Here is a 7,372-nt window from a genome sequence, read left to right on the forward strand (position 1 = left end):
TAAGCCCAGGAGTTCAAGGCCAGGGTGCAACACAACAAAATTCTGAGGGGGAGAGAGAGAGACAGAGAGAGAGAGAGAGAGAGAGAGAGAGAGAGAGAGAGAGAGAGAGAGAGAGAAAGAGAGAGAGACAGAGAGAGACAGAGAGAGAGACAGAGAGAGAGACAGAGAGAGAGAGAAGAGAGAGAGAGAGAAGAGAGAGAGAGAGAGAAGAGAGAGAGAGAGAGAGAGAGAGAGAGAGAGAGAGAGAGAGAGAGAGAGAGATAAGCAACTTCTGGTTCTTCAACTCTTGATCCCCAGGATCACCAGAACGAGATACCTTGTATAATAGCTGTAATTACCAAGATACTAGAGCTGGCCTACGTAAAAAGAACATGTCTCAAAAAGCTTCCTGAGACAGAGTGACTCTTGGCATGGTTACTATTGCTGTAATGAAACATGATGACCAGAGTAACTTGGGGGGGGGGGGAAGGGGATTTATTTGGCTTACACTTCCACAGTACTGTTCATCACCAAAGAAAGTCAGGACTGGAACTCACACAGGGCAGGAATCTGGAGACAGGAGCTGATGCAGAGGCCATGGAGGGATGTTACTTACTGGCTTGCTCTCCATGGCTTGCTCAGCCTGCTTTCTTATAGAATCCAGGACCACCAGGCCAGGGATGGCACCACCCACAATGTGCTGGGCCCTTCCCAGTGGATCAATATTTTAAAAATGCTCTTTCTACAGGCTGGCAATCTTACAGCATTTTATCAAGTGAGGTTCCTTCCTCTCAAATGACTATAACTTGTGTCAAGTTGACATTGTAAGGGCCTCTTGGAGTTAGGTTACCTATAGGAAGTCCTGTGCTGGGGGTGAAAATGTTCCTCTGGTCAGGAGAAACACTCACCTCTCAGTTCCATGAAGGAACCAACATCTAAATTTCCATATGTATATTCCAAGGTATTTTTTCTAATTGTTAACATCTTTTCCATAAATAGTAACACTGCTAAGGGAAGATCAGAGACCATCCGAGCATTTCTCGCTCCCCAGATCTGTTCAAAACTGTCCGCAGGTTTCCACTCTCATCCGTATTATGACATCTTCTCTTAATGTGGGTGAGCAGATGGACCCAGGGCTGGGTCATGGCCAGAACTCAGGTAATGGTACTCCAAATGACTGTTTTAGTGTACAGTCTGTTACCTTAATCAAGACCTGTCACCCAATGAGATGAGCTAGGCCCCTTCACTATCACCATTTCCACTGGCCATGATGATTAAAAACCTCAGAGTTCCTTTAAAGATGACACTCTTCTCTTCCTTCCACCTCTCTTCTTTCCTTCTTTTTGGGTGAACCCAAGAAACCAGTTTTGGGGTGGCTTTGGCAGCCATGACCACTTGGCGCCACAGTTTGCTGGCTTAAACTCACCAAAAGCTGAGAAAGGCTCTGTTACTCTCAAATAAACCATATAAGTGTTTAGCCATATAGTAAGTTTAAAGCCAGCCTAGGCTATATGAAATGTTATCGCAAAAGAAAAAAGAAACTTCATATATGAAATATACATGTACACATAAAATTCAAAATTCATAACAGCAAGTTCTCCACGACCGTGTGTGTGTGTGTGTGTGTGTGTGTGTGTGTGTGTGTGTGTCCTTAATATTAAACCCCAGGTCCTGTTCAATGTCTTTCTCTGTCACAAAAGGGCAACTCAGTAGCTAATAGGTGTTCATTGGCCTCACCAAAGGAGAGTCTCACAGTAAAAGAGATATTCCGAAAATAGAAGCCAACTGAGGGGTACACTCTTATAGTGCTAGCAACATTCCAGAGATGAGGCAAGAGCATGGTAAACTCAAGGCCAGCCTGAGCTCTACAGCAAGAGCATATTTCATAAATGCAAAATTAGAAACATTACAAAGGCAGAGAGATGTCCTATTTCCTACAACTTTATGTCCTTTTGCCCTGGATCTTGGTCCCCAAGCACAGAGACTGATTACACAGTTAATGACTCAAAACACTGCAGCTGACTGAAATCCATCAATCCCCAGCATTACTCCCCAAGGAAGATCTTCTTGAGGCAGAATTCTATCCTAGGCTGCGGTGCCTGATATCTCTAGCAGCTTGGATGATGTTCAGGAATGGAATGAAATAGAATATATCATCACACTCCCTGTCATTTGTGCTGCTCCATTGTGGCAAGCAATGGATGAAATTGCCACGTGCTCAAGCATGTATTCTTCTGCAGGCACAAGGCACACGCATGGTACACAATACATATGTGCAGGCAACCTACTCATACCCATAAAATAAATAAACTTAAAACAAATTAAAAGACACTCCTGCAGCTGGACATGGTGGTCCCATGCCTTCCGGGCATCAGGAGACTGAAGCAAGAGAATCACAAATGTAAGGCCAGATTTCACTACATAGCAAGATTCTGACTCAGAAAAAAAAAAAAAAAAGGAAACTCCTGCAGTTCTCCGTAAAGAAGTGATCACAGGTAGGTTGAAGATATGGAAGAGAACAGGAAGGGAAGAACTGTTCCCCTCAGAAGAGACAGTTGCCGATGAAAAAGAGGCAGTGACACTGAGGTGCAAAAGAAGGAGAAAGGCTCATTTGTGTGCAAAAGGGAAAGGAATTCTGGGTTAAAGGGAGACTGAGCCATTCCAACACCTGCTCTCAGCATTGTCAGCCAATCAAGAGGCTAGCTCATATCCCAAGCCAGGAAAGGAAGAGCAACATGGTTAGGCACATGTAGTGGGATTTAGCATGGCATCAGTATGACTCCGAGCCAAAGGGACATGGGATTTTCTAAAAAAAAAAAAAGAAAGAAAGAAAGAAAAAACAGGATGGGGCAGATTCAGATAGCATTCCCCAAAAGAGGATCCTATGTGTGAACAAGGGTTAGGGAGAAACTAGAAACAAAAGGACAGACCACACTTTCAAGAAGTGTGTCAGAAACCTGGCATGATGCATGTCTAGAATGCCAGCATTTGGGAGGCAGAATCAGGACTGCTAATTTGAGGTCAACCTGGGCTAAGTAAAGAGATCCTGTTTCAACAAACAAAGCTTCTACTTCCTTATCTTGAGCAAATATGGGAATGAAAAAGAATCAAAGGACTCTGTCAATAGCAGGACCTTGTCTAAAAAGAAATGGAGTTGTTGGAGAGATGGCTCAGCAATTAAGAGCACTGGTGGTTTTGACTTTCAGTACCTACACCGTGGTAACTTGGTAAATTCCAGTCCCAGGGGATCCAACACCCTTTTCTGGTCTCTACATTATTATTTACTCACTGTAAGGGTGCCAAATCTTGTATGCAGCTTTTATGGTCCATATAACATATATATCATATATCATCATATTTAAACCTTGCAATCACCTATGAGTTAACTTGAATTATTGTTTCAATTTTACAGCCAAAGAGACACAATTGGAAGGATTCGGTGATTTGCCTAAAGTCACACAGCTAATGAGTGATAGATCCACACTGAGATCTGTCCAGCATCTCTTTGTTTTGTTTTTTGAGACAGGGTCTTACTATGTAGACAGGATGGCTTTGGACTCTTGAGCCTCCCACCTTTGACTCCATGTGCCAGGATTATAGACATGCATCACAGGACCTGGCCTGATTTCTTCATTGTCCCTGTTATTGTTGTTGTTTGAGCTGGGATAGGTCTCACTGTGTTGCCCAGGCTAGTCTCAAATTCCTGGGCTCTAGAGATCCTCCTCCCCCTGCCTCCCAAGTAGCCAAGCCTACAAGCATGCCACATCCAGCGCTTATCGAGCCTTTATCTGATACATAAAGCCTTCTACAAATTCTCTGTGGACTCCAAGAGAGCCTGAGGTATACCAATTATGGTATCTGATTCCATGACTGTCACTCCTTTCGATGGCCAAGCTCCAAACTCTTGCTGGAGGGTAAGTTATCCCACCCCCAAGTAAGCAGCCAGCTGGCCTCAGTTATGGTTTAAGAAGCTGAGCAAGTTCCACTGGGGTTTTCTCTCTCCCTCTCTCTCTCTCTTTTTTCTATTTTTTCCAGGTCGAGGTCAGTAGGTTAAGCACCATCTACTTTAGAAATCTTGAGAAGACACAGCTTTTTCTCTCTGCAGAAGATTTGACCGCTGTCACATTAAGAAAGACCTTCAGTTTTCGTACCACCTTGATACCATGCTTGCCTGTCGAGGGCCCAACCATCCCATGCTCCACACTCAGTTCAGAAGAAAGTCGCAGTTTTACAAATAGCTTCATGGTCAAGGCTTTGTGTTACATAACCCCTTAGGAAAACAATGAGATTACAAAATTTAGCTTTAAACAGTTGTTTTATGGGCAGCCAAGTCGTGACACTGTCATCTCATCTCACACCAGGCTGACCTCATCCTCCACTGTGGGCCTCAGATGCTAATCAAGAAAGGCCTGGGCTTGGAGAGGTCCAGTCAAGATCCAGTGAAGTTAACGCCCTGAAAGGACAGCTTTCTATTCCCTTTCTGGGAGTATGAGGAAGACCAGGAAACTGAGGAAATGTACCCTTCAGAATTCTGCTATGGTGAATTGAAGCAACAGTGTGCCTATGGGCACCGGTTTGGTGGCCCTGTGATGATTTGTCAGGCAAACTGTCCCGTTGACCTAAGGCCACCTATCACTACTAACATTCTCCTTCTTTACAAACCCCAGACTCTGGTGTGTCTATCAAGCTTCCCTCAGTACAACAGAATGCCTGCAAGTTAGCTGTTGACTAGTTTGGCTTACTGTTTGAGACGTTCCAGTCCATGACCAGGCAGACTCATAGCTTTTTGGATTTTGGTGTGGGTGACAAATGGCAATGGCATGAAGCACTTGGTGGTGTGAACCCTCCCATCTCATGAAGAGTCAGAAGTCATGGATGGCAGGATGGCTCAACAAATAAGGGCTCTTGATGCCAAACCAGATGATCCAAATTTGATCCCTGTAACCCACACTGTCTATTGCTGTGATGGAACACCGTGGCCAAGACAACATAGGGAAGAAAGGGTTTATTTGGCTTACACTTTCATATCACTGTCCATTACTGAAGGCAGTCAGGACAGGAACTCAAGCAGGGCAGGAACCTGGAAGCGGGAGCTGATGCAGAGGCCATGTAGTGGTGCTGCTTACTGGCTTGTTCCTCATGGCTTGCTCAATTTGATTTCTTATAGAATACAGGACCACCAGCCCAAGAATGGCACCACCCACAATGGGCTGAGCCCTTCCACATCAACCTCTAGTTAACAAAACACCCTACAGCAGGAATATATATAGGCATTTACTTAACTGTGGTTCCCTACATTCAGATAACGCCAACTCGTGTCAAATTGACATAAAACTAGCTGGCACACACATAGTGGAAGGAGAGACCCCCAACTCTGGAAACTTGTCCTCTGACCTCCATATGCACACCATGGCACACATATGTCCACACAAAGAAGTAAAAATATTATCTTAAAATAAAAATATTTTAATTAAAAAAGCGGGTAGGCAAGATGACTTCAGTAGGTCAAAGCGCCTTCCCTACAAACCTAGTAATCTGAGTCCAATTCTAAGAGCCTACAGAAAAACCCAGATATAGTAGTGTACATCTGTAATTCCAGCATGTGTGTGAAGAGATGGAAGGCAGAAACAGGAGCATCACCCAGAAGCTCTCTGAGTACCTTGTCTGTACTCAGCATCAGAGAAACATGAGAGATTCCACATCAAAACCAAACTGACTCCTGAAAGTTGTCCTCTGACCTACACACACAAACAGTAACAATAATAAGGTAAATCTAGAAAGAACCAGAAATCACATGGCAGGGCCACTGAAGTCCCACTGTTCCCTTCAAGGGTATACCACCAATAACCTACCTTCTTCTAACTAGTCTCTACCACTTCCCTGCAGCACATGAGCCTTTGGGAGACGTTGACAAGCCAAACTATAGCCTTTGGAGGTGTTCTTTTAAGAATCAGAGGGAGGGGCTGGGTGTGGTGGTACACACATTTAGTCCCAGCACTTAGAGGCAGAGGCAGGCAGATCTCTGTGAGTTCAAGACCAGCCTGGTCTACAAGGCAAGTCCAGGACAGCCAAGGCTCTGTTACATAGAGAAACTCTATCTCAAAACAAAACAAAACAAACAAACAAACAAACAAACAACCCAGAGGGAAATCTGAGCTCTCCCATTCAGCTCACCAACTAAGTAAGACTAATATTGTTTAGTTAATCAGAATTTTTTTTAAATTTCATTTTGGTGCTAGAGATCAACAACCCCAATCTTTATTCATGCTAGGCAAACCCCCTGCTGCCAGCTCTGAGTTGATCTTTAGGGTCAGCCAGGCATGGCGGTGCATACTTTCAGTCTCAGCACTTGGTAGGCAAAGGCAGGTGGATCTTTGTGAGACCAGCCTGGTCTACATAGAGCATTTCTTGGCCAGCAAGAACTGCATGATAAGATGCTGTCTCAAAGGAAAAACAAAAAACAAAAATAAAACCATTTCAGTTCCAGTAGCTGAGCTCTTGTTCCTTCCTTCATGGATGTGTCCCCATGTGGTCCTTATAATTGGGTTCTCATCTGACTCCCTCAGTAATGGAGACCTTCCTTGTACAGTTTCTTACATACCCAAATTTGTCCAGAGGGCAGAGGAAGGCTTTCCTGCAAACCCCCTCCAATCCACATTCAATTAGGAACTTTATGGCAGAGTCTTTTGGGATTTTAAATTTGTATACATTTCATTTTCAAACACTACTTGTTGGTTTCCTGTAGGATAAAGGTGATCAGCACCCATCCATTTCCTGCCTCTTCTCCTGTTGTCTCCTCTCTATTTCTATCTTTGCTTTTTTCCTCCTTCTTCCCCCTCCTCCCCCTCTTCCTCTTTCTCTTTTGACATCAGGACTTGTGCCCTTGCTTCTTGCATGCTAATGCTTTCTATTAAGTCTCTTCTTCACTGTTCTCACTTGGCCCATTTCTAACATCCTGATACCATACCCTGCTGCTCTGCCCTGGGCCACTTCCCTTCCTAGATGCTTGTCTCCAGTCAGCTGCTAGATCCCCACAAGCATTGTTCTCCTTCCCAGAAACTATCGAATCGAAGAATCACTGCTGGCCTAGGAGTGACTTGTCCTGGGAGTTCATTGTCTCTGTTCCCTATCGGTGAGAAGCTCCTTAGATGCCACCTGTTATAAGGCATTTTGGACATCATGTTGCCAAGCAGCCAGGAGCACACATTGACACTCTTAACCAAGTGTGCTCCCAAGATTTCCTTTTCCTCTTGGAGGAAATTAGAGTTTGAGGAAATTTGTTATTGGTTGTTTGGTTTGAAGATTCATATTCTCTCTCTCTCTCTCTCTCTCTCTCTCTCTCTCTCTCTCTCTCTCTCTCTCTCTCTCTCCCTCTGACTCTCTATAGAAGGCC

This window comes from Arvicanthis niloticus, chromosome X (assembly GCF_011762505.2).
Source record: "Arvicanthis niloticus isolate mArvNil1 chromosome X, mArvNil1.pat.X, whole genome shotgun sequence".
NCBI classification, from domain to species: Eukaryota; Metazoa; Chordata; class Mammalia; order Rodentia; family Muridae; genus Arvicanthis; species Arvicanthis niloticus.